The sequence below is a fragment of the Bombina bombina genome, chromosome 1 (assembly GCF_027579735.1).
Source record: "Bombina bombina isolate aBomBom1 chromosome 1, aBomBom1.pri, whole genome shotgun sequence".
Lineage (NCBI taxonomy): Eukaryota > Metazoa > Chordata > Amphibia > Anura > Bombinatoridae > Bombina > Bombina bombina.
This window is the reverse complement of record NC_069499.1, coordinates 1,429,729,499-1,429,746,584: the sequence shown is the minus strand read 5'-3', so window position 1 is coordinate 1,429,746,584 and position 17,086 is coordinate 1,429,729,499. Positions and strand designations below refer to the sequence as shown.

At 39.4% G+C, this 17,086-nt stretch overlaps 1 long non-coding RNA gene across 1 annotated transcript; it reads left to right on the top strand.

Annotated features, from left to right (window-relative positions):
* The first annotated feature begins 215 nt into the window (after positions 1–215).
* On the top strand, positions 216–16,693 carry LOC128643073 (uncharacterized). The gene is made up of 3 exons (XR_008399768.1): positions 216–303; positions 2,389–2,548; positions 14,985–16,693. It is a non-coding gene; the product is annotated as an uncharacterized LOC128643073 (long non-coding RNA).
* The last annotated feature ends 393 nt before the right edge of the window (positions 16,694–17,086 follow it).

Below are 17,086 nucleotides of genomic sequence, written 5' to 3'. Positions count from 1 at the left end.
AAACAACAGGAAAAAGAGAAGGAAAAGAAAAGACAGAGCCAGAGGAAGAGACAGGGAGGGGAATAGAATAAGCAGGGGAAAATGAAGGGGAAAAAACGGAGCACACAGAGACAGAAACAGACTGAGATACAGGCACCCTGGAAACTACAGGAACAGACACAATAGCAAGAGGGATATCGCCACTAGCAGTAACCCCAGTCTTTTTCTTCCTTGCAGGGACATCCTCTTCCTCAACGAGTCTTCGTGGAGCCTTCACAGCGCGCTTGGACCTCTCCATGATGCAACCTGCAAGACAAGAAACAGGTTAGTGGTTTTACTTTCAGTTCTGCAGCTCTATTATCAGCTCTGAATCTACTTTTAACTCATTCCCATTTTCTCCTTCCTTTCAAATAATTTACCCTTACATTGTTACATACCTAAATAGGTCCTCCACTTTCCGACTAAGGGAATTTGGCCTATGTTTTACCTTATATTTATACCCCTGTGAAACAGGAAGTCATGGTTGAACAATTTCCTGTTTCCTGGTGTTCTAAAAAAATTAAAATATCAATGGGAAAATACTTCAAAATGCTTGTGCCACACATATATTTAACAAAGATTTTGTTGTTGTTGTCTTTACAATTGTTTGCTATCCATGAGAGCAGAATATTTTTGTGCATTTTTTGAACAAAAGATCAAAAGTTTAAACAATAAAGACAACTTTTCACAGCCTTCTTTGCTCATATTTACCAAGGGTGCCAATATTATTGGAGGGCATTTTCCTCATATGTTCCCTTTCATTCAGCTTCACAATTTTTTTTTGCATTTTTTTTAAATTAATAAATTCACTGTTTTATACCCTTTAAAGCTGTTTAGAATAACATTGTAATTAATTGCTGGAGAAATTTGAAAGGCTGATCCAGCCTGTTAGTTAGTGTAGGGATCTAAATGGGCCTGTAACATTCTAAGGGTTTAGGCATTAGGGAAAGGGACAGGAAAAGAGGTGGTGCATAGATAGCAACAGTGTTGCAGATTTGTGGGAGGATTCCTACCTTTAAAAAGCCATGCTAGTGTGTTTCCCAGCCTCTTCTTCCTGTGATCCTGAGCTGAACGGTTTTCTTCAGAATGCAGAGATCCAAAAGAAAGGTCGCACCTCCAAAAAGATTCAAATAGTCATTGAAGTTCTTACCTACTAGGATACGATAAGTATCATAGAGGAGGATATTATACCTCCAACTCAAATGTCTATGGAGGAAGAAAGTGTAGATACGGCCCAGTCTCATATATATGTTAATGACACACAAAATCAAGTGGTCCACACAGTTAATATGCCATTAACCCCTTCAAGGCAGTTGGCCTCAGTGATAGAACAATTCCCACCAGAAACTATTTTGGCAATGTTTGCATTATTTACGCAGATTGCAGCGACTATACCTCCTCCACAAGCTAACATAGTGGCCTCTGGACCCTCCTCTGTCACCCACATGACTGCCACACAAGTACATTCAGCCTCATCTGATGGCCACTTACATATTGGGCCGTTAACTACCATACCGCCCACTGCCCCAACGCCATCCCATGTTTTAGGTACACAAGCGCTGCATATACAAACCCCACAGCGACTTGCAGTAAATGTCCATGAGGCCTCATCCCCTTTGGTATATGCTGCCGATGCTAGGCCCAATATCCCTCCACCTTCCATTGTAGAACCGGCGCTGGCCACGCCTCTTCCCCCGGGACTTCTGGTCATGCGCACTAGCATTTCAGTTGCGCGGACGGGAAGTTCCGGAGGCTGTTGACTACGCTCCGCTCCAAGGTGAGTACCCAGGAGGGGTAGGAGCTGTAGCAAGACCTCGCGGCAGACAATCCGGCAGACAAACAATGCGCAGGGCTAATTATACACCACACCGGAAGTATAGTTTGGTCAGGGGTGCAAAATGAGGAGTTAGGCCTTACCAACCATTGAGGATGTTGTCAGGGGGCGCAAGTGTGCCTAATCAAGGTAACGCAGACAATACTTTGGGGGGTAGTGCGGCGATGAACGTAAATGATAATTCATTTGTGGACAATGCGGCAATGAACGCAAATGTTAATGCAAATGCAATGTTAAATACGGCAGTAACGCCATCATTAGTGGATAATTAGAATAAGGAGTCACAAGCAGCTATAGATAAGTCAAACATGGTATTAAATGACATGGCATGTGTGATTAATACTGAAAGCTTGGTGTCTAGGCAGAGCGTGCGTGATGTACAGGATGCATGTGGTGGGCAAGGTGTCATGCCATCTCAAATTGTGGGATCAACAGTGGGTGATAACACTAATGCAGCCATGGGGAGTTTGGGTACTGTACACAGGCCTTCTATAGTTCCTACCTCTGGTACTCGCGATATTTTATCTTTATTACAGGAGGCTATCAAAGTTGGCGAGCATCTGAAGGAGATGGTGGGGAATGGCCAGCAGAATAAACAACACCTTCCTGCAGCCGGTAATACGAGTGGAGAGTCAGCTGCTACAATTCAAACTAGGACAGAGATTCCGAGTATGTCAGCTGCACCTTTACAATTGGGTGAGTCTGCATTTTGTCATGTGAGGGAGAATGTATCTGACACTTCTTCAGCTGATTCCAATACAGATAGTGACACATCAATAGACAACATGGGGCAAGGTCAGAAAAAAATGTTTAAAATGCTAAAAAAAAGGTTTTACACGATTTAAACGCATTGAAAAAGGCAAATAAACCCCCTGACAGTAGTGTTAACCTTCTGATACATCTCAGCCAGAAAATATACAAAATGCACTAGGTATCTCCCCTCTAGTAGCTTCTAATAGGAATATAGAGTTGCATGGTGATTCTTATCCATGTCCTATACATTCACTACACGAACACCTTAAACCAAAAACCGTACGAAAGATTCACTAAGGGAAGTATTTAATATTTTTGATCTCTTGGTTGAAGCCTACATGCAGAAAGAGAGAAGAGCTGAGGGTTCAGGCTCTAAAAGGGTTAAAAGGCCAGAGTAATTTGAGGAATGGCTACAATGCTTTAGAATATTTTCTACTTGCTATTTAGCTAAATATCCCACGCGGGCAGAGGCGATTATAAAGTACACAGACACCATACATTGGATATATAGGAAATATAAAGAAGGGGCCTGGTGGGATTACGATTCTGAATTCAGGAGAAAAATGGCTGGGAACCCAGTATTAACTTTTTTTTTTTTTTTTTTTATTGAGGTTCTTTTCAAGACAGACAGTGAGTAATTGTCAAAACATCTTATGAGGTAAAATAGATTGTTACATGGTATGCTACCAAAACATAACAGATAAAAACATAATATAGATAAGTGACAGATTACACTCTCAATACAAGCAATAAATGTTACTCAAACAGTATACCTACCATATGACTAGGTAGATATTAATGTGAGGGGGCCACTCATGGACCCTAAATGAAGGACCTCTTTTACCTTTTAATGTAATATTTGTGGCATGATACTTAAACATTCTTGAACAAAAGGTTAACTATATATTGTACTGCAGGAATTAAAAGGAGTTAGGGTGCGGTATAGACAAGAAAAACCGCGTATTTAACCCCCCTAAACTAGGAGGTATATTATTACGTGTGTGTGTGGGGGGGGGGAGGTGGTTGATCAAACTATGGTGTCCCAACTCAAGATAAGCAAGCTATAATAATACAAAATACCCTATCTATAAGAAAAATTACATGAGCGTACTGGGTACTAGCGGATACACAGATATGGGATAGTTCTTGCTGGGATAATGTTATATATAGCATTAGAGAATCTAAGAGGCTACTAAACTTGACATATAGTATGAGAAGGGAGGCCATACCCAATGGCTGCAGTGCAGGTCCAGCCTGCGCTAAAAACATATAAAAGGAGAGCTGCACATCACAGTATAGCGATGCCCGTAGCCTCAAGTTGTGAGCCCTGCACTCAGTGGTACACACTAGAGTTGGAAAATCAAAAACATGTACATATAACTATTGCGTCACAATAAACTTTAATAGTAACCAAGCTTCTGAGCATTAGCTGTTAGTATTCCTGCACTGGTTATGGAGTGCCTAATCCACATATGCTATCAATCATGCTTACAAATATAAAAGTGAGAAGGCTCAGTCATCCCGGCCGCAAACATCTAAGCTCTTAGGAATATTCAAAAATAATATTGTTATGAAAATGCATAGCTAGGAACATCCTGTCAAATATATTCAAAGGTGATATTACAATCTGCTATGCTTGGTCAAACTTATACAGTATTATACAGGGTGTGATATTTACCACAACAAACACTCAAAATATATATAGACGCAGCATACAGGGAGTGCAGAATTATTAGGCAAATGAGTATTTTGACCACATCATCCTCTTTATGCATGTTGTCTTACTCCAAGCTGTATAGGCTTGAAAGCCTACTACCAATTAAGCATATTAGGTGATGTGCATCTCTGTAATGAGAAGGGGTGTGGTCTAATGACATCAACACCCTTTATCAGGTGTGCATAATTATTAGGCAACTTCCTTTCCTTTGGCAAAATGGGTCAAAAGAAGGACTTGACAGGCTCAGAAAAGTCAAAAATAGTGAGATATCTTGCAGAGGGATGCAGCACTCTTAAAATTGCAAAGCTTCTGAAGCGTGATCATCGAACAATCAAGCGTTTCATTCAAAATAGTCAACAGGGTCGCAAGAAGCGTGTGGAAAAACCAAGGCGCAAAATAACTGCCCATGAACTGAGAAAAGTCAAGCGTGCAGCTGCCAAGATGCCACTTGCCACCAGTTTGGCCATATTTCAGAGCTGCAACATCACTGGAGTGCCCAAAAGCACAAGGTGTGCAATACTCAGAGACATGGCCAAGGTAAGAAAGGCTGAAAGATGACCACCACTGAACAAGACACACAAGCTGAAATGTCAAGACTGGGCAAAGAAATATCTCAAGACTGATTTTTCTAAGGTTTTATGGACTGATGAAATGAGAGTGAGTCTTGATGGGCCAGATGGATGGGCCCGTGGCTGGATTGGTAAAGGGCAGAGAGTTCCAGTTTGACTCAGACGCCAGCAAGGTGGAGGTGGAGTACTGGTTTGGGCTGGTGTCATCAAAGATGAGCTTGTGGGGCCTTTTCGGGTTGAGGATGGAGTCAAGCTCAACTCCCAGTCCTACTGCCAGTTTCTGGAAGACACCTTCTTCAAGTAGTGGTACAGGAAGAAGTCTGCATCCTTCAAGAAAAACATGATTTTCATGCAGGACAATGCTCCATCACACGCGTCCAAGTACTCCACAGCGTGGCTGGCAAGAAAGGGTATAAAAGAAGAAAATCTAATGACATGGCCTCCTTGTTCACCTGATCTGAACCCCATTGAGAACCTGTGGTCCATCATCAAATGTGAGATTTACAAGGAGGGAAAACAGTACACCTCTCTGAACAGTGTCTGGGAGGCTGTGGTTGCTGCTGCACGCAATGTTGATGGTGAACAGATCAAAACACTGACAGAATCCATGGATGGCAGGCTTTTGAGTGTCCTTGCAAAGAAAGGTGGCTATATTGGTCACTGATTTGTTTTTGTTTTGTTTTTGAATGTCAGAAATGTATATTTGTGAATGTTGAGATGTTATATTGGTTTCACTGGTAAAAATAAAAAATTGAAATGGGTATATATTTGTTTTTTGTTAAGTTGCCTAATAATTATGCACAGTAATAGTCACCTACACACACAGATATCCCCCTAAAATAGCTATAACTAAAAACAAACTAAAAACTACTTCCAAAACTATTCAGCTTTGATATTAATGAGTTTTTTGGGTTCATTGAGAACATGGTTGTTGTTCAATAATAAAATTAATCCTCAAAAATACAACTTGCCTAATAATTCTGCACTCCCTGTATATACTTGCAGGAATAAGCTCACAATACCAATACCCATTTACTAAATTTACTAAATTATAAACTAGAAATGCTTCACCCATAACAAAATTTCTATGCCCAAACAAAAAACAAAAAATAAATAGATAAATAAATAAATTAGATAGAATAATACAGCAACATTGTGAATGTAATAACTTGTGACACTAGTGCTTTCTCTACATGGATGAAATGCTAACAGTGTGCTGGGAGAACACCAGCCAACTAAAAATTCTTGGCTGTGGTTAAGACTACTCAGCTGAGTAATACAAATACTTAACTCAGAGCCCATTGGTGTGCAGAGTAATTTATCAATCTAAATGATAGGTAGCTTGCTGATAAATATTAATATTGAGGGAGAGGTATGCGCTAAAAGAAGGCATAGTAAAATTTAATCACATACATCTCGTAGACACAAGAACTGTCAACCTTGAGTATACAAACCAATATATCTATTTGAACCTGTCTTACAAACCCACACAATTAGGATAATCTGTATATTTAAAACAAAACTGAACAGTTGAAATAATCTGTGCTTGGAATCCCCACAAAAAAAACAATCCCTTGCGTTGCGTTGCTCCCAAATCATGCACTTCAGCCCCTATTTCCAAGTTCTTACTAGAATCCAGAATATTAGTTTGCCTGGTTGCCTTTGTGTCCCAATGTAATAGGGTATGCCCCAGTTCTAGTATCAAAGATGTTGCTGGACTCCGTTATGTCTTCTGCAATATCACATTCCTGTTCACAAGTGGTTAGGGCAATTGGAGAGGCGGCATGAGTGGTGAGAGAGTTAAAAACTTCATCCACTGCGCCCAAGAGGATTTCGTTATGACGTTCTAACAAGTCCCTTATCTGCCTCAAAATGAGCGCGGCCATAGTTTTCATACACACACTTCAGGCAATGAAAGCTGGAAAGCATGGGTTATAAAAAATAAAGCATTAAGCGTTATAAGATTCCCTGAAAGGGATAAAAGGCTAAGTCACTATGCGACTTCCAAAACAGGGTCAAAGGTGGGGAAAATAAGTATTATAGCCTTTAAAATTGGTAGATACATCAGGAGCTTTGGAAATATGCGTCTTGTCTTGGTGATAGCTGGCTCCACCACGCCCCCCCCCCCCCCCCCGGTATTAACTTTTGATACCACAGATATGCAATTATGGGCTAGAATGGGCCCTGAATGCCCTTCTTCTCCCCCTCCCATGAATAGGTCTAATTCCTTTCGGATACCAAAAAATAGGAAAAAGGGTAGGGAGTGTTGGTTGTACCAAGATAGGTATTGCGAAGAGGTCGTGGCCTGCCTCTTTAGGCCCGTCTGCAAACACTGTGGTGGGTCACACCCAGGAGTGGATTTCAACAGAAAAAGAGAGGCCGTATCTGACAGACCTGCTCAAGCCACTCAAACAAAGGGCCCCAATGCCAATCCTGGGGCACGCCCTTGAACCATGGCTGCAAGTATACCCAGATCAGCAAGCAGCACAATTCTTAAGGATAGGCTTTGCTAAGGGTTTTCACATACCAGTTGAGGACGGGGTTTTGGGTTCTTCAAATTATCGCAATCTGAAATCAGCTTATCTGTACCCAAGTATAGTACAATCAAAAATTAACAAAGAAATAGACTTAGGGAGAATAGTGGGTCCTTTCGTTTCCCCTCCCATTCCCAATTTAATTATTTCTCCTATAGTAGTAGTCCCAAAGAAGGAGCAAGGCAAATACAGCATGATTCACCATTTATCATATCCAAAGGGTCGATCAGTAAATGATGCAATTGATCCTCAACTTAGCTCGGTTAAATACCAGTCTTTCGATAGGGCTCTTCAGCTAATTCGGGAGGCCGGCAGGGGTGCTTTGTTAGGGAAACTGGACATTGAGACAGCATTAAGACTGCTACCATTACATCCAGACTCATTTTATTTGATGGGTTTCAAGTTTGAAGGAGGGTTCTATGTAGATCGCTGCCTGCCTATGGGTTGTGCAATATCTTGCTCATTCTTTGAATGTTTTAGTACATTCTTACACTGGGCGGTCTCCCATAGTGTAGGTTTTGATAGCATAGCGCATTACCTTGATGACTTCTTGGTCATAGGTGAGGGACAATCAGATAAATGTTGGCGGGTGATGTCGAGTATGAATATGATAATGTCTTCCTTAGGTGTTCCTCTGGCGAGTGAAAAGACTTAAGGGCCATGCACCTGTTTAACCTTCTTAGGTATTGAGATTGATACGGTGAACATGCAGTGTAGGCTTCCGTTTGACAAAGTTCAGGCGATAGCATTAGCAGTTGAACAAGCCATCCAGTCTTCCTTCATAACACTAAAGGGATTGCAATCTTTACTTGGGCTTCTAAATTTTGCATGCCGAGTGATACGTATGGGTAGGGTCTTTAATAGGAGGCTAGAAACCAAACCCAGTGGTAGAAGAAGGCCAGGTGATAAGATTGCTATCTCTAAATGTTTGATTGCTGACCTGAAAGTATGGCATATCTTCCTTCAGGGTTTTAACAGGATCTGTTACTGGCACTCAGATCCTATTCCCAAACAAATCTTGCATTTATTCACAGATGCTGCAGGGTCTTGTGGTTATGGGGTGTACTTTCAAGGGGAATGGAGTGTGGGACCTTGGCCGCACACCTGGAGAGATAGGTCATTAATCAGGAACATGACTCTGTTAGAACTTTTTCCTATAATCCTAGCTGTTGAGTTATGGGGCTCTAGATTTAAAAATGAATTTGTTGTCTTTTGGACAGACAATCTAAGTGTGGTGCACTCAATCAATGGCTTATTAGCCTCATCACCTTGGGTGGTAACTTTGCTGAGACACTTGGTATTACGCTGTCTACAACTCAACATTCACTTTCAGGCTAGGCATATCCCAGGTGTAAATAATACATTAGCGGACGCTTTGTCAAGATGTGACTGGGAGACATTTAGGAAACTGGTGCCTAATACGGCTCCGCAAGGCTTGTTATGTCCTGATTTTCTTTGGCAGCTTCTCCAGCCTGGGTCGCCCTCCTCCCCTTAGTTTGCTCTTTGTTGGCACCAGCTACATGGCAGTTATATTGTAAGTATTGGCAAGATTGGGATCAATTTTGTCAGACTTGGGGAATCGAGGCCATTCAAGGGTCGAAGGATCAGTTAGGAGCATGGTTGGTGAGTTTACGTAATGTTAACTGCACCAAGAGTGCTGTACAAATTTGTCTTTAAGCACTATCTTTCCTTTTTAAACTCCTGGCATTGCCTGACCCCACTTCCTCTTTTATCATCAGGCAGATAATCAAAGGTTGGGCCAGAAGTCATCCATGCAAAAAAGATATTAGGGAACCTATAACAGGAGACCGGCTTGAGCAGCTAGTCTCTGTGTTACCTAATATTTGCACTTCGCATTATGAGGTTTCTTTGTTCAAATTAGCATTTACATTAGCATTCACAGCAGCCTTGAGAATAGGAGAAATGGTGTCTAATTCAAAAACTAATATTCAACAAGGGATTCTTAAGCTAACAGATAGTGCAGTGTTGTTGTTTATACCTCGGTCCAAAACAGACCAGGAAGCAAAAGGAATTTGGTTAACTTTGGCAGCAAATCCAGGGAAGTTAGCATGCCCAGTTCATAATTTGAGCCAGTTTCTAACCATGCGTCCAGCAAAGCTGGGCACATTGTTAATACACCAAGATGGTACTGCATTGTCTAAATTCCAATTTCGTAAACTGTTGTCACGTGTAGCGAACCAGGCAGGCTTAGATGTTAGCAGAATTGCCCCATATTCATTTAGAATAGGGGCTGCTACGTCAGCAGCAATGCAGGGCTTTACAGGAGACGTCATCAGGCACCTGGGTCGCTTATAACCAATATAAAATTTATGTGCGTCCTGTAGTTACATAACTTGGGAACAACCAGGTTCTGTTCGTGGTCCCATCAGGATTTGGATTGTGGGACACTCCTTTATACATTGGGCCACCATACGTGCTATATCCCAGCAAGGGGGGCAGAGTCTAGGTTTCAATCCTGCACAAAAGTCCATCAGGTTGCTGGGAAATTGGTGGAATGGTTTGGCCACAATTACTGGGGGTCCTTTCAGATGCCAGAAACAGATGGGGGAAGCCAAACGTTATTATCCTACATCTAGGAGGAAATGATATGGGAGCATTGCCATTCCTAGAGTTAGTTAACATCATGAAAGCCGACATTAAGTGGATACATTCGGCTTTCAACGGGGTTCGATTGGGTTGGTCCAATATAATCTCCTGAGGCCACTGGCGCCATATGACATCTGCCAGTGCCGCGTATAGGGTGCGTAAGAGTATCGGTCGAGAAGTTTGAAAGGCCGTCACGGCAGGGGGTGGATTCGTGGTTAAACACGAGTTCATCAGAGCTGATAAGGAACTATTATATAGACCTGATAGGGTGCATCTATCGAATACTGGTATAGACATATATTTACAGAATATTAGAACAGTGATTCGCACCCTGCTATGAGACATAGGCTAGGTTTAGTTCTTACTTTAAGTCAGAGTAAGGTGGCGGTGAGATGTAGATCTCTGGTGGCGAGAGGCAGCGGCTGGTTGCGAGAAAGGAATGGAGAACAGGGAGAGCCATGGCCAGGCTGATGGGAGGGGAAGTCCCCCACAGGTCCACCTGTGTGCCCTTCCCCCGTGTAGGTAGGCCAGAAGATCTCCGAAAACCCCTAAGTATCATTTCCTACCGAGCAGAGGGCCCTCTGCAGTAATCCAAAAGCCGCTGTCCTCTTGTTGTCCTGGGTTTCTATAGATATGTAAATATGCAGCCATAGTTAGGCTTGTCAGCTCAAGTTATAGAATTGTATTCAATAAAGTTGGCCGTGATGGCCTGTTTTTTATACCCACAAAAAGTGTGTCAGTCTCATTTATTAATTATTAGTTAAGGTTGTTAAGTCTTAGACTGGGGAGTGATCGAATAGGCCTTTAACCCTTAAGCTCTTACAAGAACAGGAAGTAAGTTAGATTGTTGCTGCACCCATTGAACATTGATCCAATGTTTTTTTTTTAATCTTCCTTATTTGCTTTACATTTGATAAGATAAAATACCATGTGACTTAACCTCTTGTTATCTGCAGGCTAAATGGATAGGGTTTAGATTAGAATCTTCTGCAAGTTAAAGGGACGGTATACACCAATTTTCATATAACTGCATGTAATAGACACTATAATAAAGAAGAATATGCACAGATACTGATCTACAAATCCAGTATAAAACATTTTAAAAACTTACTTAGAAGCTCCCAGTGTAAGACTGTTTATGAGATTAGGCTGGGACACCCAGTAAAAGGGGCTGGGAAAACATGAAGAGCAGACACTTCACCCCTCCCCTGCATATGAAAAGACAGATTATACAACCAGGATTCTGTAGACATCAGCATGCATCTAAAACGTTGGGGCTTGGTTAGGGGTCTGAAAATCAGCACAATGTTATTAAAAAAATAAGCAAAACTTAAAATTTTTACAAAAATACTCCCAGATGGGCTAAATAAATGGATCATCTAAAAAACATGTATGCAAAGAAAATCTAATGTACAATGTACCTTTAAATGTAATTCATAAGCTATATTAATGCCTAAATGACCAGTAAAGTCTATGGGGTCAATTTATTAATGTGCGAGCGGTCATGATACAATGTAGCGTATCATGTCCGTTGCACATCGATAAATACCGACAGCATACGCTGTCGGCATTTATCATTGCACCAGCAGTTCTTGTGAACCGCTGGTGCAATGCCGCCCCCTGCAGATTTGCGGACAATCAGCCGCTAGCAGGGGGTATCAATCAACCCGATCATATTTGATCAGTTAAATTTCTGTCCTCCGCCTCAGAGCAGGCTGACAGGATATGGAGCAGCGGTCCATACAGAGCTTGATAAATTGACCCCTATATTTGTATATGCAGAATATATAGCAGCAATTAATGAGGCACTGAAGTCAAAATTAAACTTTCATGATTCAAATAGAGCATGCAATTTTGAACAAGTTTCCAATTTACTTCTATGCTTCTTTCTCTTGGTATCCTTTTGTTGAAAATCATACCTAGGTAGGCTTAGGAGCACCAATGGACTGTAGGGAGCTAGCTGCTGATTGATAAATGCACATGTTTATCACTTGTCATTGGCTCACCAGATGTTCAGTTAGCTTCCAATTGTGCATTGCTGCTCCTTCAACAAAGGATCTGAACATGAATCAGGAAAAAAAAGTCCTTTTGGTCTCACGTCACTTTAAGTGCTGTATTGGAAATAATCTGCATAGAAAGGGCTAGATAACATGCGCCCATAAAGGGGCAAATTTGCGCGTTTACAGGCACACGTTAAATAACCATCCCTTACAAGTGGCTGATTAATGCTCCCGCAAGTTGGAGGTTTATCTTTGCACTAAGCGCACTTAACCAGAGATTGCCCCCAAAATAAAGAGGACAATTATTTAAAATAAAATAATAATAATAAGAAGATTTTTTATTTAAAAAAACAAACAAAAAATTGCAGAAAGCAGTTATAAAGGGTTAAAGTGAGGGGATGTGGGGTGTTAGAAAAAAAAAACCGCACCTAAAGTGCCTTTACATAGAGGTGAATGGGGACTATGTTTTTTCTCTAAATATATACGTATGTAGATATTCATAGAAATATATTTATTCATGAGCACAATATTGCACTCCACTTGTAATCTAGCTAAAAATGTTTAATATATATCATTTTGTAGCAACATTAGAAAAGGTTTTCCATCTCAAGGGCTACACCCCTAGTAAAGCCTTTGGTTTATCTTTATAACAAGTTATTGTAGACACATTCAGGGCTACCAATTTTACAGTACACTGGCCCAATATAATATGAATTAAACCAGGTACGGTCTATAACTTCCATAAGGTCAGATCAGTATTAGCAATATAGCCTGAAAAATAGGTCAAAATAGGTCAACATTACACCCCATATCAAATATGTGGGTCATATGTGTGATTATCTTCTAAAATAGTCATTAAAGGGACACTAAAGTCAAAATTAAACGTTCATGATTCAGATAGAGCAATTTTAAGAGACTTTCCAATCTACTTCCATTATCAAATGTTGCCCAATCTTTTTATATACATAGTTTATGAGACACCAGCTTCTACTGAGCATGTGCACAAGTTTATGTAAAATTGCCTGTATTTGGCTGATGGCTGTCACATGATACAGGGGCTGGGAAATGGGTAAAAATGTACTTGTCAAAATAAATCTACTGCTAATTTGAAATTCTGAATACGTGTAATTGCATTGTCTTTTTATTAAAGGGACATGAAACCCACAAATTTTCTTTTATGATTCAGACAGAGAATACAATTTTAAACAACTTTCCAATTTACTTCTATTATTTAATTTGCTTCCTTCTCTTGTTATCCTTTGCTGAAATGTTTATCTAGACAAGCTCAGGACCAGCATAGAACCTAGATTCTAGCTGTTAATTGGTGGCTGCATATATATGTAGATTGTGATTGGCTCACACATGTGTTCAGTTAGAAACCATTAGTGCATTGCTGCTCCTTCAATAAATTCAACAAGAGAATGAAACAAATTAGATAATAGAAGTAAATTAGAAAGTTGTTTAAACTTATATTCTCTATCTGAATTATTAAAGAAAACATTTGGGTTTCCTGTCCCTTTAAGTACTTGTTATTTATACTATTGTACTGTATTTAATGATCCTTTAAGGTTTCAAATGATTAGTTGTGGCCTTGGAAATAGGACATATGTGGCAAGGTTAAGCTTGTGATGCCTGGCATGTGCTCTTTCATTTTTCAGAACTGGAAAAGCCACAATTTTCACATTCAAATTACAGAAAACAAAAACAAAAACGTGGACAGTGTTTTTATGTCTACGCTTTTTGAGTCACTAGCTTCTACTGAGCATGTGCAAGAATTCACAGAATCTACATATATGCATATGTGATTGGCTGATGACTGTCACATGATACAAGGGGGAGTGGAAATAGACTAAACTAGAATTTGTCTTAAAAAAATCTACTCATTTAAAGTTCAGACTAAGGTGTCGATTTATGAATGTGCAGGCGGACATAATCCGCTGTAGCTGAACATGTCCGATCCATATCGGTGACGGTAACTAGCGCAAAAATCGGAAATTACAATATCATGTGTGCATTCAGGTATTTCATTATATAAGTCAATAGAGAGAAAAAAGTGGAAAAGAACATAACACCCCAATTTTACACAAACACCATCACATATTCTCATTAGCGCTAACCTGACATGAAAATACGAATATTTCATATTCCAATGTTCTTTAACATGTTTGTTTGTAATATACGCATACCCGATCGCATACTGTAAAATGCACATGCATGATCACATATAAAATGCGCATACATGATTGCATATAAAAAGCACATACATGATCGCATACTGTAAAATGCGCATACATGATTGCATACTATAAAATGCACATGCATGATCACATATAAAATGCACATACATGATTGCATACTGTAAAATGCACATGCATGATCACATATAAAATGCGCATACATGATTGCATACTGTAAAATGCACATGCATGATCATATATAAAATGTGCATACATGATTGCATACTGTAAAATGCACATGCATGATCACATATAAAATGTGCATACATGATTGCATACTGTAAAATGCACATGCATGATCACATATAAAATGCGCATACATGATTGCATACTGTAAAATGCACATGCATGATCACATATAAAAAGCACATACATGATCGCATACTGTAAAATGCGCATACATGATTGCATACTGTAAAATGTGCTTACCCCACATAAAAATATAAATATTGCATAAATATATTGTAACATGTTTTCATCTACCTAACTGCAAAAGGCTACAATGCACTTAGCAATTTATCTTTATGTATCTCTATGTTAAAGTCCTTTGGTAGCATTTTATTTCTCTAACTCCCACAATCTCATATCTTTGAGCCCTTATAACTTTTGTGTGCAATATTTGTGTCAAACAATTTTTATTAGACAGTGTTATTATAAGTGTAATTGTACTTTGTAATGTATTTTTTATGTGTTTTGTGTCCCTTTTTATTTTCAGAAAACAGTTAACCACAGCTCTGAGATTGCGGTAATGATTGCAGTGTAAATTTAGCTCAACTTGTAATATTAGCACAATTAAAAAGGAGCGAAAACGATTGCGAGAGGAGAGACATGATGAGCTGCCCTGGATTCCGGCCGACCTAGAGATCCGTGAGAGAGGATGGCCAGGAGGGAGTAATGACACCTGACCTGGCACAGAGACTAAGCAAAGAGAGAGCCCATCAGATATGAATGTCGTATGATCAAGCCCCTGAGTTTAAGTTTACAAGAGGTGTATCTGGCGAGTGGTTACAATACTTGCCTAGGCTTCTTCACTGTACCATACTTGTCTTCCATCTCTGGAATAGGGTTATTCTGCTAACTTAGAGCTAACAAGATGCTTGGTGCGACTATTATATTGACTCTAGCATCTATAAGTATGATAGCATATATATCACTCATGTTTTTTGTTTTCTTTTCATTGTGCAAATATACGTAGAATTGGAGTAAGCTGGGTTTTAATTTTCAAAAATGCTTCCTACCAAGATGTATACTGTTCAATTTCTGCCCCTCAGATGATGTCCTTTAGATCTGATTTGTGAGCACCCATGAGATCTCCATTGGGTTATCCTATAAATAGGTAGACAATCTTATTTATATTATTTTATTGTATAATGTACTAAGCATTTATGCCCCTTTGGATAACACATACAATTTATGTCTGAGTGCAGTAGCACAACCGGACTGCTTTGCTGCACAAAACTACAGGGGTGAACTGCTTTCACTGAACACCATGCAATACTAAAGCCAAGCTGGCATAGGCTAAACCGCAATGCAACTGAGTTGCATGAGCTATAAGTTTCTTGGTTAATTTTCTAGACCTTTACAATTGGTTTATGTTGCTAAACAGAATCTGTTAACACGTATGTGTGTTCATTATAAGTGTTATTGGTCAGAGAGTGTTCTTTTTTGGAACTAATCACTATAGCTTTACCTGCACAGCCTAACCCAATATAGGTATTGAAGTATTATGAGCCCTTGTCAAAGCTACAAGTTTCCTCCTATAGTGCACAATATTATTACTTCTGTTAGGTCTATACCATATACGTCTCCAAAATAGTATTTATATGTATATTGTTTGGCAGTACTGACTCATTTTATATAAATAGTATGCTGTCTGCGGCCAGGACAGCATGAAGTGACCATACTATAGAATACAGCCAAACTTACAACCCAGGCTCTAATTATCTAATTATATAGACTTAGGTCTTAGACACAAAACTATTGTTGTACATTACAGGAATAACAAACACATATTATAGAGGGCTTACAGATCTTTATTAGTCCATGAATATCTCACGACTGAGGATTTACCATTATATCCATACTTATATTTATATACTTTGCTTAGTAATACCAGTTCCCTTGTACATAAATGGGCAAAAGTTATTGATTATGTTTGCTACCTGTAGATACAACTTATCAACTCGAATATTTAATATCTCTATGAGAACATATATTTTTACTGTATCTAAATTGTAGGCGCAATACATATTGGGGATTTAGAACTACTATTGTCCTACACTTTACCGTTAGGATGTGGTACACAGGGTGGGCCTATTTCTACAATATATACAAGATATATAATGTTCCTTAGTAACCTTATCAAGAAGTCAACTAACTAATGGCTTGGAATATTAATTAAAACTTTGGCCCAAAGAGGTTATTTTTTTTATCTCCCCATCTAACCCCCTCTAGAGCAGTGACCCCATCTCTGTCTACCCTATTACTCCCTATATTCTCTTAAAATGTAAGAAACTGGTTTATGCTCCTATAGTTTTATGTCCATTACACTGAGGTTAACAGCTCCCTAGAGTGCGAACCTAAATGTTTATCTATTATATGTGATAGTTGATGTTTTCACATGATAGTTCATCTTAAGCAGATAAAATTTCTTTGCTACTAGCTTATATAACTCACTTAAACTACAGATATAAGAGCTTGTTATATATCTTATAAAGCAAGAAAATTATGATTCACCATTTGAGATCCAAGAGTGGTCTCCTACTGCTTTTGGTTGCCTTCTGTAGCTTTATATATATATTTTTTATAGCAATGAGA